Here is a 22,581-nt window from a genome sequence, read left to right as displayed (position 1 = left end):
AAAAACTATTTGCTTTCAAAATTGCAATAATTGTCCATTAGTGATTAATAAAGATTTTCAGGCAGAAATACACATAGCAAAATTTTCCCTTTTCATACCAAAAGAGCAGAATATTCTAGTATTGGGGTAAAAGTTATACTATTCAAGACAAACCATCTTAGATTACTCATAGTGTCCTTATATGTATCATGGATCATGGATCATAAGGCTATATTTTGACTAAAGAAAAATGGTACTTTGTCCTTGGGAAAACACTAGGTTTGGGCTAAAGCAAGAAGAATCTAATAAATTTAGATTAACTGGGAATTATTGTAGTTTGTAAAGCATCTTAATATACATAAAAGTAAAATAAAAATCCCCATCTGTCATTATATAAAACCAAACATGAAATGGGAAGAAAATGTGAGGACAAAATAAATAAAATAAAGCATTGGTGCAATCACTCTGAAAAACAGTATGGAAATTCCTTAAAAAACATAGAACGGAACCACCAGTTGATCCAGTTTTCCCACTCCTCAGTTTATACCCAAAGACTTCAAATCAGCATACTACGGTGACAAAGCCACTTTAATGTTTATAGAAGCTCAATTCACAATAGCCAAGTTATGAAAACAACCGAGGTGCCTTCAACAGATGAATGGATAAAGAAAAGATAGTACATACACATTGGAATATTATTCAGCTGTAAAGAAAAATGAAACTATGGCATTTTCCAATAAATGGAAGGAACTGGAGAATCATGCTAAGGAAATAAAGCCAGTACCCAAACACTGAAGGTTGAATGTTCTCTCTGATATGTGGATACTAACTCATAACAGGGGGTTAGGGAGGGGAAGTATAAAAGTTCATTGGATTAGACAAAGGGGAATGAAGGGAAAGGAGGGTGTATGGGAATAGGAAAGACAATAGAATGAATCAGACATAAATTTCCTATGCTTATATATGAATATACGACCAGTGTAACTCTACATCATGTTCAACCACAAGAATGAGATCAAAATTGCAATGGATTGCATATGTGTACTATGAATTGAAATGCATTCTGCTGTTATGTATAATAAAATTAGAACAAATTAATTAATTAATTAATTAATTAATTTTAAAAAATATACCCTACTGTCATGTGTACTTAAAAACAATAAAAATGAATAATAATAAATAAGCAAGTAAATAAAGCATAGATGGCACATAAATCAGTACCTAATTAAAACATGAAATGTATTTTCCAAAGTATTTAAAATATTATTCTTAAACTTTTAGCAGACCATATTTTATTAATTTACTCATTCAATATTTCTATTGAGTCAGACAGAATCTCTCTTTCACTATTTTGTAATAGCCAAATGAAAGTTTAAACAACTAAACTGGATCCTGAATTCACCTTTACAAAATTAAAAGAAGGTAGCCAAGTGCCATCTATGCAAAGCACTTGGTCTTGACAATGTTGATGCTTCCTTTCCCTGAAAAGGAATGAGTTTTAATGAACACCCACTAGCTTCCCTACAGTCTGTCTTCTATTTTGTCCAAAATACTATATGCAAAAGTTATAACAAAGAAGGAAATTAAAAATGAAAACATGAAATCTCTCTCATACAGTCACACACACACACACACACACACACACACACACACTTTTCTTTATAGTGTTTTATAGTATTTCTATTAGAGTCTAAAGAAAATTTATCTCTCATCTTCTTAAATTTTAAAAATAGTTAAAATGAGATATCAATAAGCTCAATTAATTATAGAAGGATCCAGTCTCCACACCCCTTTAAGCAATGAACAGGCCACATTTTATGTGAAACTCTTCTTTGTGTACCCCTCTTCAGATAGAGGACTTTTAAAATAAACCAGTTAAAATGAAATAACCTCACTAGCAGAAATCTAAAAGTGGATAGTAACTGATTATTTCTTAACAAGTTTTTCATAAACAGTAAAATTATAACTGTTTTACTAATAAGTGTCTCAGAGTTTTGACTACTCCATCTACTGCCTTATAAAAGGGAGCATATAATGAAGATCTGACAAAAGTGGGTTTTATTTTAACTCTAGTTCCATAACCCTAAATCATGGTTGTAAGTCAGTGTGTTTACAATCATAGACTCTTCTCTAATGAAGGTACTTTTTGTGGTTAAAGCAAATGATGAGAGGAAAAAAAACCAGAAAAAATAGAATCTCTCAAGATAATAGCTTGGCCAGTAGCAATGGATTTTCTGATGGCATCCTTGACCTTCTTGTTCCTCAAGCAGTAGAGAATGGAGTTGAGCATGGGAATGAAGACTGTATATACAGATAAAAACAATTTTGGTAGAATTAATTGAAGCAAATTTCCATGGTCAGACATACATGAAGATCACAATGTATAGAAGATGACCACCACTGTAAGGTGAGATGCACAGGTGGAGAAGGCCTTCCACTGCCCAGTGGCTGAGGATATGTGCAGGATGGTAGAGTCAATAAAGACATAAGAAACAACAGTGGCTGAGAGAGGAAATACAAGAATGAAGAATCATGAAGTCAGATTTACACTTCAGAGGGAACCAAAAATAGGTCTTTGGGTATAGTAGTAGAATGAACAGTTTCCTTGTTACAGTGGGAAATCATGGGATTGGAATAAGTTCCATGGTCTACAAAACAGAACAGAGAACCATCAAAGTTCAATGTCTAGAGAAATAAAAGCAACACATCAACTGGGAAGAAACCTCCTAATTGAGAGAATAATTGGCCTTTTCCTTTTTTTATTTAAATGTTTATTCTAATTAGTTATACATGGCAGTAGAATGTATTTTGACATATCACACATATCATACATATAACGATTCATTCTTCTGGTTGTACTGGCCTCATCTTCAATTATGTTAGATGTCTTTTGAAGACTCTGGGCCACAGTGGTTAACAATTCCCTCTCTGTGTTTAGGGTCATGGCTTATGCATCAAGTACAAAAAGGTAGACATATTTAGAATAATTAAGCACACTTTGATATTTTAGATGGTGCTATGGTTTGAATCTTAAATATAACTCAATAGCTTATGTGTTGAAGACCTGGTACATAGCTGAGGTTATTACTGAGTGAGGAAACATTAGGAGTTGGGACCTAGTAGGAAGAAGTAGATGATTATGGGTGTGTCCTTAAAGGGTATATTAGGACTCAAACCTATCTCTCTCTCTCTCTCTCTCTCTCTCTCTCTCTCTCTCTGTGTGTGTGTGTGTGTGTGTGTGTGTGTGTGTGTTTCCCTCCTTTCATGAGATGAGAAAATTTGTTTTACCACTATACTCCCCACCAAGATGTCCTGCCTCATCCTGGGTCCAGAATCAATGTAACCAAATGATCATTGACTGAAACCATGAACCATGGTTTAACTTAAGCCATGAACCAATGGCTTAACTTAAGCCATGAACCAAAATCAACCTTACTTCTGTAAGTTGATTATTTCAAAAGTTATGTGTGACTAACACATAAACTTGGTAAAAAGAAGCAGGGTCATTTCTATAACTATACCTGAAAATGTGATTCAGAAGCCTCTAGAATTGGTTTGTGGGAGGGGTTTTGAAAGGTTTGGAGATGCAGGATAGAGAAACACTATGATACTCTAAAGTGTATATTTAATTTTTTGTTGTTGTTGTTATTGATTTAATGGGCAAACTGGTGAGAACTCAGAATGTTGATAGAAATCTGGAGAGTAAAGGTTTACTGATGTTTAAAATGGAAATGAGGGCTCTACTGGGAACTGCACTAGAGACCCTTCATGTTACATACTAGCAAAGAACTTTTCTACATTATGTACATGCCCTGAGACTTGGAGTGGAGCAGAGTTTAAGGATAATTAATCTCTGAAAAAGAAAATTTCAAGGTAGCACAGCATTAGGGTTAAGACATGGGTATTGCTGGTTACTTTTAGCAGACTTACAATGACACTTAAAAGCCAAAAGCACAGCAGAAAGATTGGAAACACTTGCAATTTGTCCAGGAAAGAAATATGAAATTTAGGGGCCAGAATAATGTGGTTGCTAAAGATATTAGAGCCATTAAAAAGAAGCCAAGTACTTTGCATCCAGACAATAAGAAAGACACATCCAAAATACCTCAGGAATTAGCAAAACCCCACCCATAACAGGCTCATGGATATTTTTTAAAAAATAACTCATTGAAAGACTACTTTGAGAAGAAAGTTCCAAGGCACCATGCTTGCATAGGTCACCTAGGAAATTGCTTTCCTGGATTCATTTCCCACAACTGTCTAGGCACTCAGAGGCTACTGCAGTCATAGTCCAAAGTGGCCAGGTTACTGTTCCCACTAGTGGCAGACCTTGACATTGTCCACATGGTACTGCTTTTGCAGAAATGCCAAATACAAGAATTATGGAGGTTTCTACTGAGATTTCAAAGGAAAATCTGAGGCCAGGCATTGTATGGCAGGTTCAGAGCCCCTGAAATAAGCCTCTCAGAAAAGGAAGTATATTGAAGCTGTGAGAGTGAGGCTGAAGCTACCATGGAGATCCCAGAAAGTTAGAAACAAGTATTTGGAACATTAACCAAAGAAATCTGCAAACAGCAAGAATAGTGAGCACAAGAGAGACACCAGGAAGGCTGTAGCCAGCAAGATTGTAGGGTCAGGGAAGCTTGGAGCTCACATCTCACTGCTATTTGCCCTGGATACTAAACAGGCGTTAAAAGATTTTATATTTGACCTGCTAGATTTTTATCTTGCTTTTTTCCGTTCCTCCTTTTTGAAACAAGAGTGTTGACTCTGCACTACTACATCTTAGAAGAATGTAACTTGTGTCTTGTTTGTGGCTGGTTTTGTTTGTTTCATTTTTGCAGGAGTTCACAGTTAATTGCCTTGCACCTCAGTGGAGGCTTTGGATTTGGGAATTTTCAGTGCTGCTTGAACTGTTAAGACTATGGAAACTCTGGAGATGAACTCAATACATTTTGTATTATGAAATGAACATGAGCCTTTGGAGGCCAACTGAAGAATGTCATGTTTTGGATCTTAAATGTTCTCTTAATGCCACATGCAAAATGCTTTGTTCCCAATGCAGCACTGTTCAGAGGTGGGAGTCTTTAGAGGTGACTGGATCAAGAGGATTCTGGCATCTTGGAGTAATCACTTATTTATTCATGGTTTAATGTGTTTGGGGATAGAGACTTTGTTATACAAGTGATCTATCTCTGATTCCTGGCTACCATGAGATGAGCGGTTTTGTTGCAATGTATGCTCTCAACCATGATGTTTGACCTCTCCTCAGGCCCAAAACAATGAGGATAAGTGATTATCTTCTGAAATCTCTGAAACAGTGAGCCAAAATCAACCTTTTTTCTTTTAAAATTGTTTATCTCAGATATTCTGCCACAGTGATGCAGAGTTGACTAACACAGATGGTTACTATTAATAGTTACACACACACACACACACACACACACACACACACACACACACACATATAGTTTTATTAATCTTCCTGTTATCTGCAGGTGGATTCCTGAACTTCATACACACTGTTTTTCTCTGTACTTACCCAGTTATGATAATCTGACATAGTAAGAACTGAACAATAATAACTTCTAATAAAGCGGAATGTTACACATTACAACAATATACTCCAAAAGAAAGTTATGTAACCATGGTCTTTCTCTCAAAATATCCTATTATATTATGTAAATCTTAGCAATCTACACATGTGATTTCTTCTTATTAAGTTGAGCACGTTTACCTTTTCACTTAAGTGAAAGGAAATCACTTTATGTTTTCTCTTTGGCATATACAAATGGCTACTTTTAGGCTTTGGAAGTTATACTAAGCAAAATAAGTATTACTTGAACACAAGAAATGTCACACTGTGACAATTGATCTGATAACTGAGACAGCTACAAAGTGACTAATCTGTTAGTAGCATAGGCATCCTGACTGCACTATAGAAGTGAATGATTCCCTTTTGGGGTAGGAGGGAGAAAGATGGTGGGCAGTGTTATCACTCCACCTGTAAAAGTACATAATTTAGAACTTGTGATTTGTTTATTCATGAAATTTTCCATTTAATACTTTCAGGCTGTGCTGGACCAAAGTTTATTACAGGTAACTAAAACCAAAGAAGCAAAATCACAAGTAATGGGGAACTACTGTATCTATGTACTATTTATACATAAAATATCTTCATATTTTCATATATACCTGCACAACATTGGGACTAAATATAAATAAGAAAATATTGTTTTTGCAAAACATTTTTCTTCATAGAATACACTTAAATATTTCGATGTTAATACATTACTTTAAAACATTATTGGGTATGTCTAACTAACATCTGAGTATGTCTAAGTCACATCTACTGTCTAGGGAAAGACTGCAGAATTGAGATTGAAAAACCACACTTAAGTTGCCTCTAAGTGGAAGAATGTCACAATGTAAATCATTTCCATCATTGTTTGAGTTCATTTTTCTTCTTCCTTCCTATCATTTATTTAAAATTTTAATTGAAATATCTATACTTTTTTTAAAGCGGTATAGTATTATAGTTCAATACATGCATATGAGGTATGATAATAAAATCAGGATAATTAGCATTTCCATCTCCTCATGAAATTATGTTGAATTTTATAGAATAATTTTTCCATCTCTATTGAGATAATTTTTTTTTACATTCAGTATGTTGATATACTGTATTTTATTTATAGATTTATTCCTTTTTTTTGCAGTGCTGGGGAGGGAAGCCAGAGCCTTGTATATGGTAGGCAAGTGTCTCCCACTGAGCTACATTCCTAGCCCTGTATTATTTTTATTGATTTGCATATGTTGAAACATCCTTGCATCTATTGGATAAATATCACTTAATCATGGTGTATAATTTTTGACATGCTTATGGGTTTGCTTTTTTATTTTGTTGTGATTTTATCCATATATGTCCACCAGGGATATTGGTCTGTAGGTTTTTATTTTTTATTATGTCTTTGGTTTTGGTATCAGGGAAATCAATGTAGAATGAGTTCAGCAAAGTTCCTTCATTTAAAATAGTTTTGGGATAGTTTGAGAAAACTTGGTATTTATTCTTCTTTAAGTTTGATAGAATTCAACAGTAAAGTCACAAAGTCCTAGGCTAGATTTCTTTGTTCATATAAATTTTTATTATAAATATAATCTCTTAGTTTGTTACTAAATTATTCAGATTTTCTGTTTATGAATGATTGGTACTTTTATGTCTCTAGGAATCTATTTGTTTCTTCTAGAATATTCTTATTCAGATTTTCTGTTTATGAATGATTGGTACTTTTATGTCTCTAGGAATCTATTTGTTTCTTCTAGAATATTCAATTTGCTAGTGTGTAATTGTTCATGGTAGTATTGATGTGGTGTCAATTGTAAGGTCCAAACATTTATTTATTATTTCATTTGTATCTGCTCTCTTTTTCTCTGATTTTAGCTACAGGCTTTTAATTTTTTTGTCTTTAAAAATTACCATTGAGGGATGGGGATATAGCTCAGTTGGCAAGGTGCTTGCCTCACATGCACCAATTCCTGGGTTCAATCCTCAGCAAAAAAAAATACCTTTGAGATTTTTATTTCTTTTCTATTATTTTTCTAGTCTCTATTTCACTCATTTCTGCTCTAATTTTTATCATTTCTTTTCTTTTTTTAACCTCAGGTTTAGTTGGTTCTTTATTTTCTGATACCTTGAGAGATATAACATTAACTTGTTTATTCAAGATTATTTTTTCTTAATATAGGTAATGATCAGTAGCAACTACCCTTCTTAGATATGCTTTTGTACATTCCATGTTTCAGAAAATTGTGTTTCCATTTTTATGTAAACCATTTTTAAAACTTTTATTGTTGTAGACTTTAGAATTCATTTTGACATAATTATAAAGTCATGGAATGTAATTTGCTCTAATTCAGTCCCCAGTACTTACCCTTTCCCTCTTTTCCTCCCACCCCTGTTCCATTCACTCTACTCTACTGATCTTTCTGTTATTCATCTATTTTTTTTTAATAAATGTCCTGTGGGTATACATGATGATGAGATTCACTGGATATATTCATATATATACATAGAAAATTTAGACCAGATTCATTCCACTGTTCTTCCCTTTTCCTGTCCCTCCTTCTTCCTCTCAACCCCCCTCTCTACTCCACTGATCCTTTTTCTATTTTGAAGGGATTTAGCCCCTCTCCCTTTATTTTATTTTCCCTCTCTTTTTTTTCCCCTTATTTTGGATTAGCTTCCACATATCAAAGGAAACATTTAGCCTTTGACTTCCTTGGTCTGGCTTATTTCACATAGCATGATAGTCTCCAGCTCTATTCATTTACCAGCAAATGCCATAATTTTACTCTTTTATGGCTGAGTAAATTCCACCTTTTTTTTGACAGCTGTTTTGTATATATACACCACATTTTCTTTATCCATTCATTTATTAAAGAGCACCTAAGTTGATTTTATAGCTTAGCTTTTGTAAATTGTGCTGCTATAAATTTTTATGTGTCTGCATCCCTATAGATGCTGATTTTAGTTCTTTCAAATATATACTGAGTAGGATAGTGGGGTTATGTGGTAGTTCCATTCCTAATTTTTTGAGAAATCTTTATTCTGCTTTCCAGAGCGATTGATTAAATTTGCATTCCACCAACATTGTATGAGTGTGCCTTTTACCTACATCCTCAAAAGTATTTATTGTTGTTTATGTTATTGATAACTGTCATTTTTTACTGAAGTAAGATGAAATCTCAATGTAGTTTTGATTTGCATTTCTGTAATTGCAGGAGATGTTGAACATTTCTTCAAATATTTGTAGGCCATTTATATTTCTTCTTTTCAGAAGTATTTGTTTAGTTCATTTGCCTATTTATTAATTGGATTTTATTTTTATTTATTTAGAGTGTGTGAGTGTGTGTGTGTGTGTGTTAAGGTTTCTGAATTCTTTATTCTGGATATCAATGCCCTCAGAAGCAGGTGGCAAAATTCTTCTCCATTCCATAGGCTCTCTGTTTGTGCTCATAATTGTTTCCTTTGCAAAACAGAACTTTTTTTTTTTTAACTTGAAGCCATGCCACTTATTGTTGTTGTTGTTGTTTTATTTCTTGTGCTTTACAGGTCTGACTAAAGTAAATTCCTCTGCCAATATTTGGAGCGTTGGACCTACATTTATTTCTAGAACTGCAGAATTTCTGGTGTAATTTCTAGGTCTTTGTTTTACTTTGAGTTGAATTCTGTGCAGGATGAGAGATCTGTTTTCATTCTTCTACTTATGGATATTCAGTTTTCTAGCACTATTCATCAAAAAGGTTTTCTTTTCCCCCAACAAACAACATTGGCACTTTTGACCTTGTCTCTGTGTCTTCTCTTCTATTCCATTGGTGTTCATGTCTCTTTTGGTGCCAGTACCATGCTAGTTTTGTTACTCTAGCTCTGTAGTATAATTCGAGGTCAGATATTGTGATGTGTCCAGCATCACTCTTCTTGCTCAATATTGCTTTGGTTATTCTGGCATTTCAAAATATTTCAAAATACCAATTTCTACACTTATTTTTCCGAGTTAATTTTAAACCTTGTTTTTTATTTCTATGAAGAACATCATTAAGATTTTGATGGGGATTTTCATCAAATCTGTTTATTGCTTTTGGTAGTATTGCCATTTTGATAATGTTAATTTTGCCTATTCAAAAACACAAGAGATCTTTCCATCTTCGAAGGCCTTCAATTTCTTTCCAAGGTGTTCTGTAGTTTTCATTGTAGGGGGCCCTTCACCTCCTTTGTTAGATTAGTTCCCAACTATGTTTTAAATAATTGTGAAAGAAATAATTTTTCTAATTTCATTTTCAGCAGATCCATTACTGAAGTAGACAGAAGTGATTTATTTATATGTCTTGATCTTGCTGTGTCCCGCTACTTTACTAAATTTGCTACCAGCTTTAAAAGTCTTCTGATGAAATTTTTGGAGCATTTTAAATATAAAATGATGTCATCAGCAAACAGATAATTTGAGCCTAATCAACCCTAAAAGACTTCACTTTTCCCTACTACCATATTGCCCACTAAGTTTTATGACCTGGAATTTTTGAGATTATACTTTTGAACAACAATGGCTTGTGTGCACTATTTTTCATGGCTAGTGCTCATGACAAACCAGTTTCAAAGATATTACAAGTCTGTTCATTGATTTAGAAATTTATTAATTTATTAGTAAAATATGAACCAAAGAGGATGAATGTTTTTCCAGGAAGTATATGAAAAGGTGATTATGCTTTATGCTAGGGTACACAAACAAAATGTCCATGATCTTTGAATTTCAAAATCATAAAATTGAGCATCCTTAGTAAAGTGATATTTATACTTAACAATTGGTCAATTGTGGCATTAGACAAAAGCTGATCTTTATTTTTTTTTTAAATATAAGTCTTCTTTGGAAGACAACTCTTATAGATTGAAGAAAAAATTAAAATAGAAACAAGCATCACAATTTCTAACCTAAATTGATTTATGAATTTCAGATTATAATTTTTAAGAGCTTAATGAAGAATTCAAAGTGTACCTCAAACTTTTTTCAAAATCTGTATGATTCCTAAATTTTCATTTTGATGTCCAAATAATGAAAGTTCAGATAAAGAGGTAAGTGTCTCAAAGATGACACAATTAAGAAAAGGGGTATGACAGAAACAAGAACACAGCTGTTTATGACAAGTATTAGCTTGGTTTGAACAAAGGTAACCTATGAGAAAATAAAAGGCTGCTATGGTAGAGAACAGAATAATCAAGGTTTTACTCTTCTCTATTTTCAGTATGTTTTTCTCTGAATCTAGTTTCATAGTATTTCTAAATGAAATCATATTTTACTCATTTGCTAATACAATCAAGCTTAAAGAAAGAAACCACAAAGCCCTATTTCTTGCTCTGATAAAGATACACCACTGTATATCTAAAATAAAAACACTGCATTAGATAACATTTTTCTATGAAAATCAAGTACAAGCACAGCATTAAATATAAATTGTACCTAAGAGATAATGTTTTAGGGAGGAAGAGGTTTTAGTAAAAACTGACAAGAAAAATTCTGATGACATGATACACACACATAGACAGATTTTGATGTCTATATATACTTATTTATGGACACCTTATAAAATAAAAACAAGTATAAAGTGGTAAAAATTTCCAGTCCTATATGCAATAGTATTTATTTTTTCTTAGCAATTATAAGACAAATCTTTTATGGATGCTTGAAGATTTTATTTTTATCTAACAGGCTAAAAATTCTTATATGACTTAAAATTTTATCTTACAGCAACACCATAAAACCTCAGATTAAAACCTCTTTTTTTTATTGGTTCTTTTAGTTATACATGACATTATTCATCTTGACATAATTGTACAAGCATGAAAGAGATTTTGTTCTAATTCAAGGCCTATTTCCTCTCCTCCCCTTCCCTCTTCTACCCTCTGCTTCCTTCCCTCTATTGATCTTTCTATAAGTTTCACTCTAACAAACTATAATTAGCTCAGAAATGTTTTATTAAAGAAATAAAAAGAATATGTAGAATAGAAAATAAAGCACTGGATCAAAAAACATAAATTTCATGTTAGTCTCCACATTCCATAAAAAAAGTAATAAGGGCAAATATTTTCAATATTATTCTGTTGGAAAGGGTTTTTTCCTCTTTTTATTTATCATCATCGTCATCATCATCATCGTCATCATCATCACTCGATTCTTCTTCATCGGTTTCATCATCATCATCATCATCATCATCATCATCTGTTTCATCATCCTCTTTTTTCTTACTCTTTTTATCATTTTCTAGAAGTTTAGAGGTAAAGAACATCTTATTTTATAGTCCTTATAGGGACTTAATATTCCCTGAGCCCAGTTTTTGCAATGAGTATGATTCACTCTTATTGATACAGGATTGGCATAGGATTTTTCATTGTATTAGGCATTGTAACTAATCTATAGCTAATTAAAAATATACAGATGTGTGGACCTAGGTCATATACAAATACTACCATTTTACAGAAGAAAAGAGGACTTGAGTATTTTGTTATCTGCAAAAGGTCCTGGAATCAATCCCCAGTATATACCAAAGGAAAATTGTAGTTTTATTTTGGAGAAAATCATAATATCTGCAGTCTAAGCTGTATCAATTCATTTTGGTGACCAAAAGTCTAAATTCCTTTTAAAATCCTATTTGAAAGTTTGTAATTTCTTTTTTACCTCAAAAGATAATCCAGTTTTCAAATACATTGCAGAAGAAAGATAATTCCTGTTTAGTAGCCCTTTACTTTGCTAACTAAAGCATCCATCTCTTCTCTTCAAAACATTATCTTTGATGAGACAATATTCAATAATGCTCAGAAAATTTAGGGAAAATTTTCCAAAAGTACCATGAATGATCTATTAAACTGGAATTAGCATCATGATCTCAGGTAATGAAAAGTGCTTGGAGTAAAAGATTGTTCCTTCCCTGACTTTCAGATCTACATTAGCAGGGGTTCTGTGAGACCCCTAGAACTCTGTTCTTTTTTTTTTCTTTTTTTTAAAGAGAGAGTGAGAGAGGAGAGAGAGAGACAAAGAATTTTTAATATTTATTTTTTAGTTCTCGGCGAACACAACATCTTTGTTGGTATGTGGTGCTGAGGATCAAACCCAGAACGCACGCGCCAGGCGAGCACGCTACCGCTTGAGCCACATCCCCAGCCCCAAGAACTCTGTTCTTAGTAGCTCGAAACATTCTTTCCTTCCAACATACCTCTTCACTATTGTTTTTAGCTAATCAGAGAAAATCTCAGTACTTTTATCCTTTATCCCTGAGTATTCTAGTTATATTAAGAAGAGAAAGTGAAAAGGGTATTTCTCATCTAAATTCAATAGTTGTATAGCCTTGAATACTATGCCTGACTTCAACTGTCATTAGCAACCAATCTTTTTTAAAAATATTTTTTAGTTGTCAATGGACCTATATTTCATTTATATGTGGTGCTGAGAATCAAAACCAGTACCTCACACTTGCTAGGCAAGCACTCAATCACTGAGCTACAATCACAGCCCCTCCAACCAATCTTACCCTGATCATAATGTCATAAATCCATCCTTCTCTAGTCTTCATTGTTTCCCCTTATTTTACATCTACACAACTCTTTATAAAACTACCATATCCCCTAAAACAAAGTTATTTCCATTGTTCTTATACAAGTCTTTATTATTTACTTAGTTACTGATGATTAACAGTGTGTACACCTATACAATTAACCAGAAATAATAAAATTATTATAAAAAACACATAACCTTGGGAATAATTTGTCACCTAAAATGAATAGTAATGACATGAAAAACCTAGACTAATACTGTAGGCATATTGTCAATATTTGGGGAGACAATGCTTACTAAATATGATGGGATATAAAAAAATAACTGCAGAGTTTTGGTGAGTAGGTGAAACCATGATTGAGATTTGAAGCTTTCTGATGGAACAGTAACAAAAGCAGTTAAAAGTCAGAGTTTTGACTCACCCGTGATATCATAAAGGAGCCTCTCAGCCACGTGTCTCTGGTGAATTTTTTTCAGGATTTTCATGGTAACTTTCACTGCATTCCATGACCCATAATGGTTGACCAGGATTTCAGCAAGATCTTCATGATTGGAGACTTTCTTAATATCCCCCCTAGGAATATTCTTAATTTTTTTTTTAGCTCAACATAAGTAAGTTTGCTCTTAAACTTCTTCAATTCTTCATCTACAAGTTCTTGAAGAGAATTTGCCAAGTGCTCACACGCCATTTTGTACATCTTTGAAGACATTGATAAGTGTCTATTAAGGAATTAAAAGCCAGATAGGATAGCAAAGATTAGTTGCTGAAAGCTGGAACTTTTCTCAAATTATTGCTTTACATTTTATTGTCACAGCTAAGAATCAAGGGAACATTAAGACTAGAAGAAAAATCCAAGCAGAGCAAATTAAGAACCAACAAAAGTAAGAAAAGCCATATCTAAAAGGAAAATGTTAATTTGTGTTCCATGAATGGAACAACATGCATGGGAAATATCCAAGAAGAGAGTTAGTCTAGAATATTAGCAAGAGACACATTAGGAATGAACATTATATTAATAATATTGGGAAGTAGACACAACCAAAACACTAAAAAAAATCAAAAAATCATTACTAGCTTTAGAAAGTATAAAGTATTAGAATGAGAAATATTCTTAAATAAAAATATAGCTTAAGCAGTCATTCTCCTGAAGAGAGTCCCCATCTCTTCTTGCAGAAGTCAGGATGCCAAAAACTTAAATCGGTCCCCACATACTTCAAGTAAAACTTTCTACCTCTTTGGACTTCCCGACTCTATAGGCTCTCTATATAAAAAGGAAAAATGATCCTCAGAGTTTGATGATACTTTGTCAAGATCCCTTTATCTTTCTTTAACTTTTCAAACCACTTCATTATCATTAATATTTGTTTTAAGCCTGTAATATCTTATCTTAGTGTATCTTTTGTCTCTATTCATGCTTATTAGCACAAGAAGCTCATAAAACACTGTTCATCATGTAACTGGTCATCAATTCTCATACAGTTTGAACAGTCTCTTTTTTATGTCTTTAAGTTGATTTTGTTTGGATATGGGTATCTGATTACTTACCACATTATTTTGTTCTTGAGCTTAACCTCCATAATGTTTCTACTATTATGTAGATGCAATAAAATGACATACTATCCAATTTGAGATAGATGGTACAAATGTAGGAGAAAGAGCAAATAAGTTGTATTGCAAAGAAAGACTTGGAGGAAAAATTCCCTTTACTGTCATCATGAATGAAGGCTAAAAATAGTTGAGAGTTATTAAAGTCTAAAACATACAATGTATGTATAATAAGATTTACATATCTTATATGTGATATAATTTATTTATAACTGTTTCCTATGTTTCTAGAAGCTTCAAGATGGACATGAACCCTTAATCAAATATAGATAGAGAAAATATTTAGAATGCATGTGCATGTTTTATATTGTGGTAAGAGCACTTTATGTGAAATCTACTGTTATAACAAACTTTTAGGTATACAATATAGTAACACTAACTATAGACATTAAGTTGTACAACATCTTACAAAACTGAAACTTAGCATCCATTGAATAAAAATTTCCTGTCTTCCCTGCTTCTATTCTTTGACATCTCCCATTCTACTCTGCATTTCTAAGAGTTGGGCTATTTTAGATTCCAAATGTAAATGGAATCATTCAACATTATTCTCAATAATAAAAATGTGGAAGCAACCTAATGTCTATCAGTAGATTAATTGATAAAAAATGTGGCATATACATAAAATGGAATATTATTCAGCCTTTAAAAAGAAGAAGACTGCCAAAGATGATAATATGGACATTATGTTAGGTGCTTCCAGTCATAGAAGGGTAAATATTGCATGCTACAACTTATATTAAAGTATCTAAAAATGGGATGTTTTACAATCAAAAGAAGAACAAAGTAATAGAATGTCATAATATAAGTACAAGAAATTTACTCACCAAAGAGAAAGTCCTGAAACTTTCTTTCTGTAAGAAAGTGTTTCAGATTAGGTGCTGGTGTTTAGGAATTTCTCTCAGAGATCCTGACTTGGAGCAGCACTCCAAATTACCCGTGGACTTTGGGAAACAGTGTCTTTATATAGTCTTTTTTAAAAATTCTGATCTCATCTGATCTAAGCACTGATGCTCAAAATAAGATAAAATTCATTCCAAAGAAATAAGAAAAACAAGGTATGGTATGGGAAAAAATAAAATTAAATCACTCCTGCCTGCACGCAGAAGAGAGAATGAAGAAATCCATCAACTAATACTACTGATAACAGAATAATAAAGGTGGGTAAAGAACCTGCCATTACACATTTGTTTGTGGGAGGATAAAGAAATATTCCAGGTGTCTTTGAGATAAACACATATCAGATACTGGATGATAGTGGAAAAAACACTTACATAACAGACTCAGAAAACTAATTTATGAACAAAATAAATTTCTTATTTTTATGAGGCTTAATCTAACAGAGAAAAAAAGTGAAGTTAAACAAAATAAATTTTATACATCATTATTGTAATCATAGGAACCAGGCCAAAGCAAGAGGATACTGCAAGAACCTTCACCAAAACTACAGTCAGAAAATATGGATTTAATTGCAATTATATTGCTTAAAATCTGGAAAACATTGACCAAAAACATGTCCTTCAAACCTATGGTAGCATTCATGATTAACACGGTGTCTCAGAATACTGCTTTCACATATTTTTAGTTATAGTTACATGTTATATGTATACTCTCCCTAAAGGCAATCTTTAATCCACGAATTCACATAGAAAAAATGAAGTTGAGACAAGTCTAAATGCCAATTATTTGAATCTTCAGTATGAAATCTGGCACTACTCCTAAGTCTTAGAAAATTATGATTTGTCAACAGCCAAAGAGTGCTAAGCCACCATATACTGGATGACAGAAAACAGATCTACTGCAACCAGCTGTGACACCTAACCACAAAGGCCAGCAACTAATTGAGGAACACAAAGTCATTGTGTTACACAGTTGGAATGCACAATCTCCAGCCCTCAACCCCAGAGCTAAAGCCATAAGAAAGTATAAAGAACGCACACTGGTCCCTACCAGCAGTCTTGACCACCCCAGGGGAAAGAAGCTTTTTATTTCTTAGCAGTACTCTTTTTATTTTTCTTCATCTTTTTTTCTGCTCTTCTTTCTTTATTGTTTCCTTTTTTTCTGTTTTTCCTTTTTCCTCCACCATTCTTTGACTTTTCTTTTTCTTTTTTTTCTTTTTTGTACCAGGGATTGAACTCAAGGGCACTAGACCTTAGCTCTATTTTGGATTTTAGTTAGAAACAGGGTCTAACTGATTTGCTTAGCACTTCACTTTTGCTAAGGCTGGCTTTGACCACATGATCCTCCTGCCTCAGCCTCCTGAGCCACTGGGATTATAGGCATGTGCCACCATGCCTACCTAGTTCAACTTTAAATTTTTTTAATTCATCTTCTTTCAAATTTTAACTTTTAAAAATTTTTATCCTAAACATCAGTTCATCATATAGTATTAAAATTTTTCATTTTTTTCCATTATGTACAAATTTGTGGGTATGAATGTTGGTGTGAGCGTATGTGAAGGCCTATGTGTGTGCTCATTGGTTCTCATAGAAGAAATATAGGTGACAATTAGGGCTACAGATGTCAATGGAGACACCAGACTATTATCTTAAATCAGCAGAATGGATCAAAAACAAGATCCAACCATATCTTATCTGTGAGAAGCTTATCTCAAAGGTAAAACCCTCATAGGGTGAAGGTAAAAGGACAGAAAAAAAAATATTCCATGCAAACCAACCCTGATATCAGAATAGAGTAATCATTTTCATATGAGCCATTACATTCTGGTAGAGAGAATAATCCAACAAGAAGAAACAATAATAATATATATGTGTTCCAAATATTAACTCAATTACATTAAAAAAAGACTCCTTGACATTAAATCCCAGACAGACCTCAATACAATAATATTAGGAAATTTTAACACACACTCATGAATAGTCAGATCATCAAAGCATAAAATCAATAAAGATATATCCAACCTAAATAATTCTATAAGTTAAATGGACCTAATAGATATCTACAGAGCATTTTACTCCAAAACAGCCAAATTCTCTTCTTCTCAGCAGCTTATGAAACTTTCTCCAATATAGACCACAGTAGAGGCTAAAATATAAGTCTAAGTAAATACAAAAAAACTTCATGTAATCCCATGTATCATATCAGAACACAATGGAATGAAACTAGAATTCAACAAAAAAAATGATAAAAACCACATAAACACATGGCGATTAAACAATACTCTTTTAAATGAAGAATAAATCAAAGTAAAAGTGAGGGAAGAAATCAAGACATTCTCAGAAACAAATGAAAACAAAGGTATAACATATCAAAATTTCTGAATAGTATGAAAGCAGTAAAAAGAGGAAATTTTACAGCATTGAGTGCATACATTAGAAATATAGAGAGATCCTAATTCAATAAACTTATGCTCCACCTCGAGGGCTTGTGAAAAGAACAAACTAATTTCAAAATCAGTGATAGTCAGGATATATTAAAGATCAGAACCAAATTAATGAAATAGACAATTTAGTTAAATACACAAGAATGCCAGGAGCAGTGGCACATGCCTGTAATCCCAGCAGCTCTGGAGGCTGAGATAGGAGGATCTCAAGTTCAAAGCCAGCCTCAGTGACAGTGAGGCACTAAGCAACTCAGTGAGATTCTTTCTTTACATAAAAAATACAAAATAGGGCTGAGGATATGGCTCAGTGGTCAAGTACTCCAGAGTTCAATCCCCAATATCACAAAAATTAAAAAAGAAAAAAAAAGAAGAGAAAATGCACAAGATCAACACAACAAAGAGTTGTGTCTTCAAAAATATAAAGAAGATTGATAATCTCTTATCCAAACTAGCTAAAAGAAACAGAAGTCCCAAGTCAACTAAATTAGAGATGACATAGAAGATATCACCACAGACATTTCTGAAATCCATAGGTTCATACAAAACTATTTTGAAAATTTATACTGCAATAAACAGCAAAACCAAGAAGACTCCGAAACATTTCTAGGCACATATAATCTGCCCAAAATAAATCAGAGATACAGAATACATAAAGAGACAAATCTCAAGTAATGAAATTGAAACAACAAACAAAAAGCCTTACCAACAAAGAAAAGCCCGGGATCAGAGGAATTCTCAGCAGAGTTCTACCAGACTTCTAAAAAAGAACTAACACCAGTCTCCCTCAAATTATTCCATAAAACTTAAAGGCAGGGAACATTACCAAATACATTCTATAAAGCTAATATAACCCTAATATTGAAACACATCTAAGAAAGCAAACTAGACACCAATATCCCTGATGAACGTATATGACAAAAATTCTCAATAAAATACTAGCAAATCACAACTAAAAGCAACTAAGAAGATAATACACCATAATCAAGGGAGATTTATTCCAGGGATGCAGGGCTATTTCAACAAATTTATTGCAAACAAACAAATGTAATACTTCACTTAAACAGAATCAAGAAAAGAATCATCTCATCATCTCAATAGTTACAGAAAAGGCTTTTGATAAAATACAGCAATGATTCATGTTAAAAATTTTGGAGAAACTAAGAATAGAAGATATTTACCTCAACATTATTAAGGTAATATATGACAAACCCAAACCACACTAAATAGAGAAGAACTGAAAGCTTTCCCTCTAAAATCAGGGACAAGACAAGGATAATCCACTCTCACCACTTCAATTCAATATAATTCCCAAAACTAACCAAGCAAACAGGCAAAAGAAGGAAATTAAAGGGACACAAATGAGGAAAGAGGAAGTCAAGCTATCACCATTTGCTGATGGCATGATTCTGCATCTAGAAGACCAAAAAAATTCCACCAGAAGACTTTCAGAGCTGATAAATGAATTTAGTAAAGTAGCAGAATACAAGATCAAAACTCATAAATCAATAACTTTTCTGAACTCCAACAGTGATTCAATTGAAAAAGAAATAAACATCCCCTTCATAATAACTTCAAAAATATCTGAGAATTAATCTAACCAAGTAAGTGAAAGAATTCTACAAAGAATACTATAGAATGCTCAGGAAAGAATTTGAAGACCCCAGAAGATGGAAAGACCTCCTATGTTCTTGGATAGATGGAATTAATACTGTCAAAATGGCCTTATTACCAAAAGTAATATACATATTCAATGTAAACCCCATCAAAATACCAATGACATTCTTCACAGAACTAGAAAATTTGGCCTTTAAATTCATTGAAAAGAATAAGAGACCTAGACTAGCCAAAACAATTCTGAACAAGAAAATAATACAGAACTATCAAAATACCTGACCTCAAATTGTACTACAGAGCTATAGTAACAAAAACAGAATGGTACTAGCATCAAAGTGCACATGAGGACCAATGAAATAGAATAGAAGACACCATCACAAACCCAAATACTTATCACCATCAATGTGTGTTTAGATAAAGAAAAAGATATGGAATTTTGAAAGCAAGAATTAAGAACAAGCAGTCAGTGTAGATAATCAGTGTAGACAGGTCAAACTGCAAAAATGGAGGAGGGTTTGAGTCTGGGAAGTTACTGGGAGATTGGAATGTTAATGTGTCCAAAGCTCTTTGATTACCAAAATTACCTGCCCATACTGCTGCTCCCAGAAAGTTGTTAATGAAGCACCCCCTGAGCAGACAGGCAGCTGCTAATTAATGCCCCCTGGGTTGCAGCTCCATTTCAGCCTGGATTACTCCACCTTGTCCCTTCCAGCCCACCTGCTTCTCACCTTTGGGCCATCTCATTGACATATTCTGGGCCTAGTCATGTACACAGGAAGGAGACAGACAGAGGGGAAGAGGGCAGGAGAGAAAAAAAAAGTCTAAAATATATAAAATGGGCAGGACACTCTCATTTCTTGGGATACAAGAATAGTAGCTGTGATCCTCTTCTCCCTCCTGGGAGAAGTCTATGTTACTATTTTTTTTTTTTTAAACCTGCTTTCTATGCTTACCTCAGCTGCTTCTTTAATGTCCAGACTTCAACATTTGAGGAAGCAGAACTCATTACTAATAACTGACAGTATCATTACCACAGACCCTTGAGTAATGTGTTACTCTACAGTGTTCTAATCATCACAGTGTTACTAGATGAAGGAAATTGTTTAGCTCCATTATAATTTTCAGGACCACCAGAATGTATGTGTCCAATATTGACTAAAATGTAGATAGGTGGCAAAAAGCTGTATTACACTTTTTTAAAATTTGCATATATATATATTAAGCCACCCTTACTTATTTGGCCATGAAGTATGGATCATTTTATTGTGCTACTAAATTTACTTTACTAATATTTTGTTGTTAAGGATTTTGTATCTATGTTCATTTGGGATGTTGGTATGTTGATTTTTTATTGCTGTAACACAAATACCTGACAAGAACACCTTAGAGGAGGAATTGTTTATTCTCATTCACAGTTCCAGAAGTTTCAGTCCATAGATAGCCCATTCCATTGTTCTGGACCCAAGGTGAGGCAGAACAGTATGGCAGGGGGACATGGGAAGGATCACAGCCCTATTTGTGGCATACAGGAAGCAGAGAGAAACAAAAAGTGGAGAAGAGGCCACAGGTGTTACTCAAAGCTTGGTCCTTGTCCCCAACACCAATTTATGCCAATTTAATAATGAGAACATGGTTTGAAGGAAAAAGAAAAAGAATGTTGATTGCCTTGCTAGCAAAGGAGAAATATTGGGACTGTCCAGAGGCTGCGGTTCTGTCCTTCAGGAGGAATAAGGAGAATTTAAAGGAACTCTTCATGAGTAGAGGGTCCCAGGGCACCCTGATGGGGTATTAGATCTTCACTTCTCAGATCCTCAGGCAGATATCTCCTTCCTGTGGTGGGTGTGCTCAAGGACAATTAACTAGGAGACTGAAGGGTAGCATTGTCTCCCTAAACTTGTTAGGGAGGGGGAGAAAGGATAAAAGAGCAAAAAACATATGCCCTATAAAAAATAAGCCTCAGAGAAATTAGGGCTATATTCAAAGGTGAAGTGGACCACTGTTACACGGGGAATATGCACCCTTCCAGGGCATTCCCCATCTACCTAAGGTTATTACCTAGTCCATTCAAAATAGAATGGACTGATTAAGTTATAACTCTCACAATCCAATCATTTCTTCTCTGAATATTTTTGCATTAGTATCGGAAATTTTAGAGGTACTTTATATTCAAAACCTGACACTTTATAATTTTATTTTTTTTGTAAGGTCCTTGTCTGACCTTGGTATCAGGGTAATGTGTTTTAGTCAGTTTTCCATTGTATAACAAAATACTTGATAAAATCAACTTAAGAAGGAAAGATTGATTTGGCATCATGATTTCAGGGTTTTCAGTTCATGGTCACTTGACTCTGTTGTTTCTGGGCCCATCATGAGGCAAAACCTCATGATGGGAATCGTGTTGTTACCACAGATTACCAATGAGGAGTTCTGCTTCCCAGTTGCTGAAGTTGGAACACCAGAGAAGTTCTGAGGCAAGCATAGAAAGCAAGTTTTATTTAAAGAATAGCAACACAGATTTCTCCCAGGAGGAAGAAGAAAGCCATAGCTGATATCCAAAAAAGGGGGAGTGTCCTGTTCCTTTTATACATTTTAGATTCTTTTTATTCTCCTGCCCTCTTCTCCATTATCTTTCCCCATCCTGTGTGTGTAACTGTAATGCCAGATTCATGGAACCCCAGTAGACCTCCAGGAGCCAAATCTGATGCAATCACACAAGAGTCTTTATTGCAAGCTTGAGCCTGGACTCACAATCATTTCTGATGCAGCAGTCCCAAGGAGTGAGTCCCAGTCCTTTGTTCAGTGAGATTTTATAGGTTTTTGAGGATACTCTATGCATCACAACATCACACAGCAAATCATTTCACACCACGGGAAAATCAAATCAAACAAATAACTCTTAACCTTGATCAGTACATTCACTGGCAGGAACAAGTTGGGTA

General features: G+C 33.8%; 1 pseudogene; it reads right to left on the bottom strand.

Annotated features, from left to right (window-relative positions):
• Positions 1–2,131: 2,131 nt before the first annotated feature.
• LOC144376664 (olfactory receptor 6B9-like) overlaps positions 2,132–22,581 on the bottom strand; it is a 32,632-nt pseudogene continuing 12,182 nt past the window's right edge.

The sequence above is a fragment of the Ictidomys tridecemlineatus genome, chromosome 4 (assembly GCF_052094955.1).
Source record: "Ictidomys tridecemlineatus isolate mIctTri1 chromosome 4, mIctTri1.hap1, whole genome shotgun sequence".
NCBI lineage: Eukaryota > Metazoa > Chordata > Mammalia > Rodentia > Sciuridae > Ictidomys > Ictidomys tridecemlineatus.
Note: the sequence above shows the minus strand (reverse complement) of the source record. Positions and strands in the feature narration are given on the sequence as shown.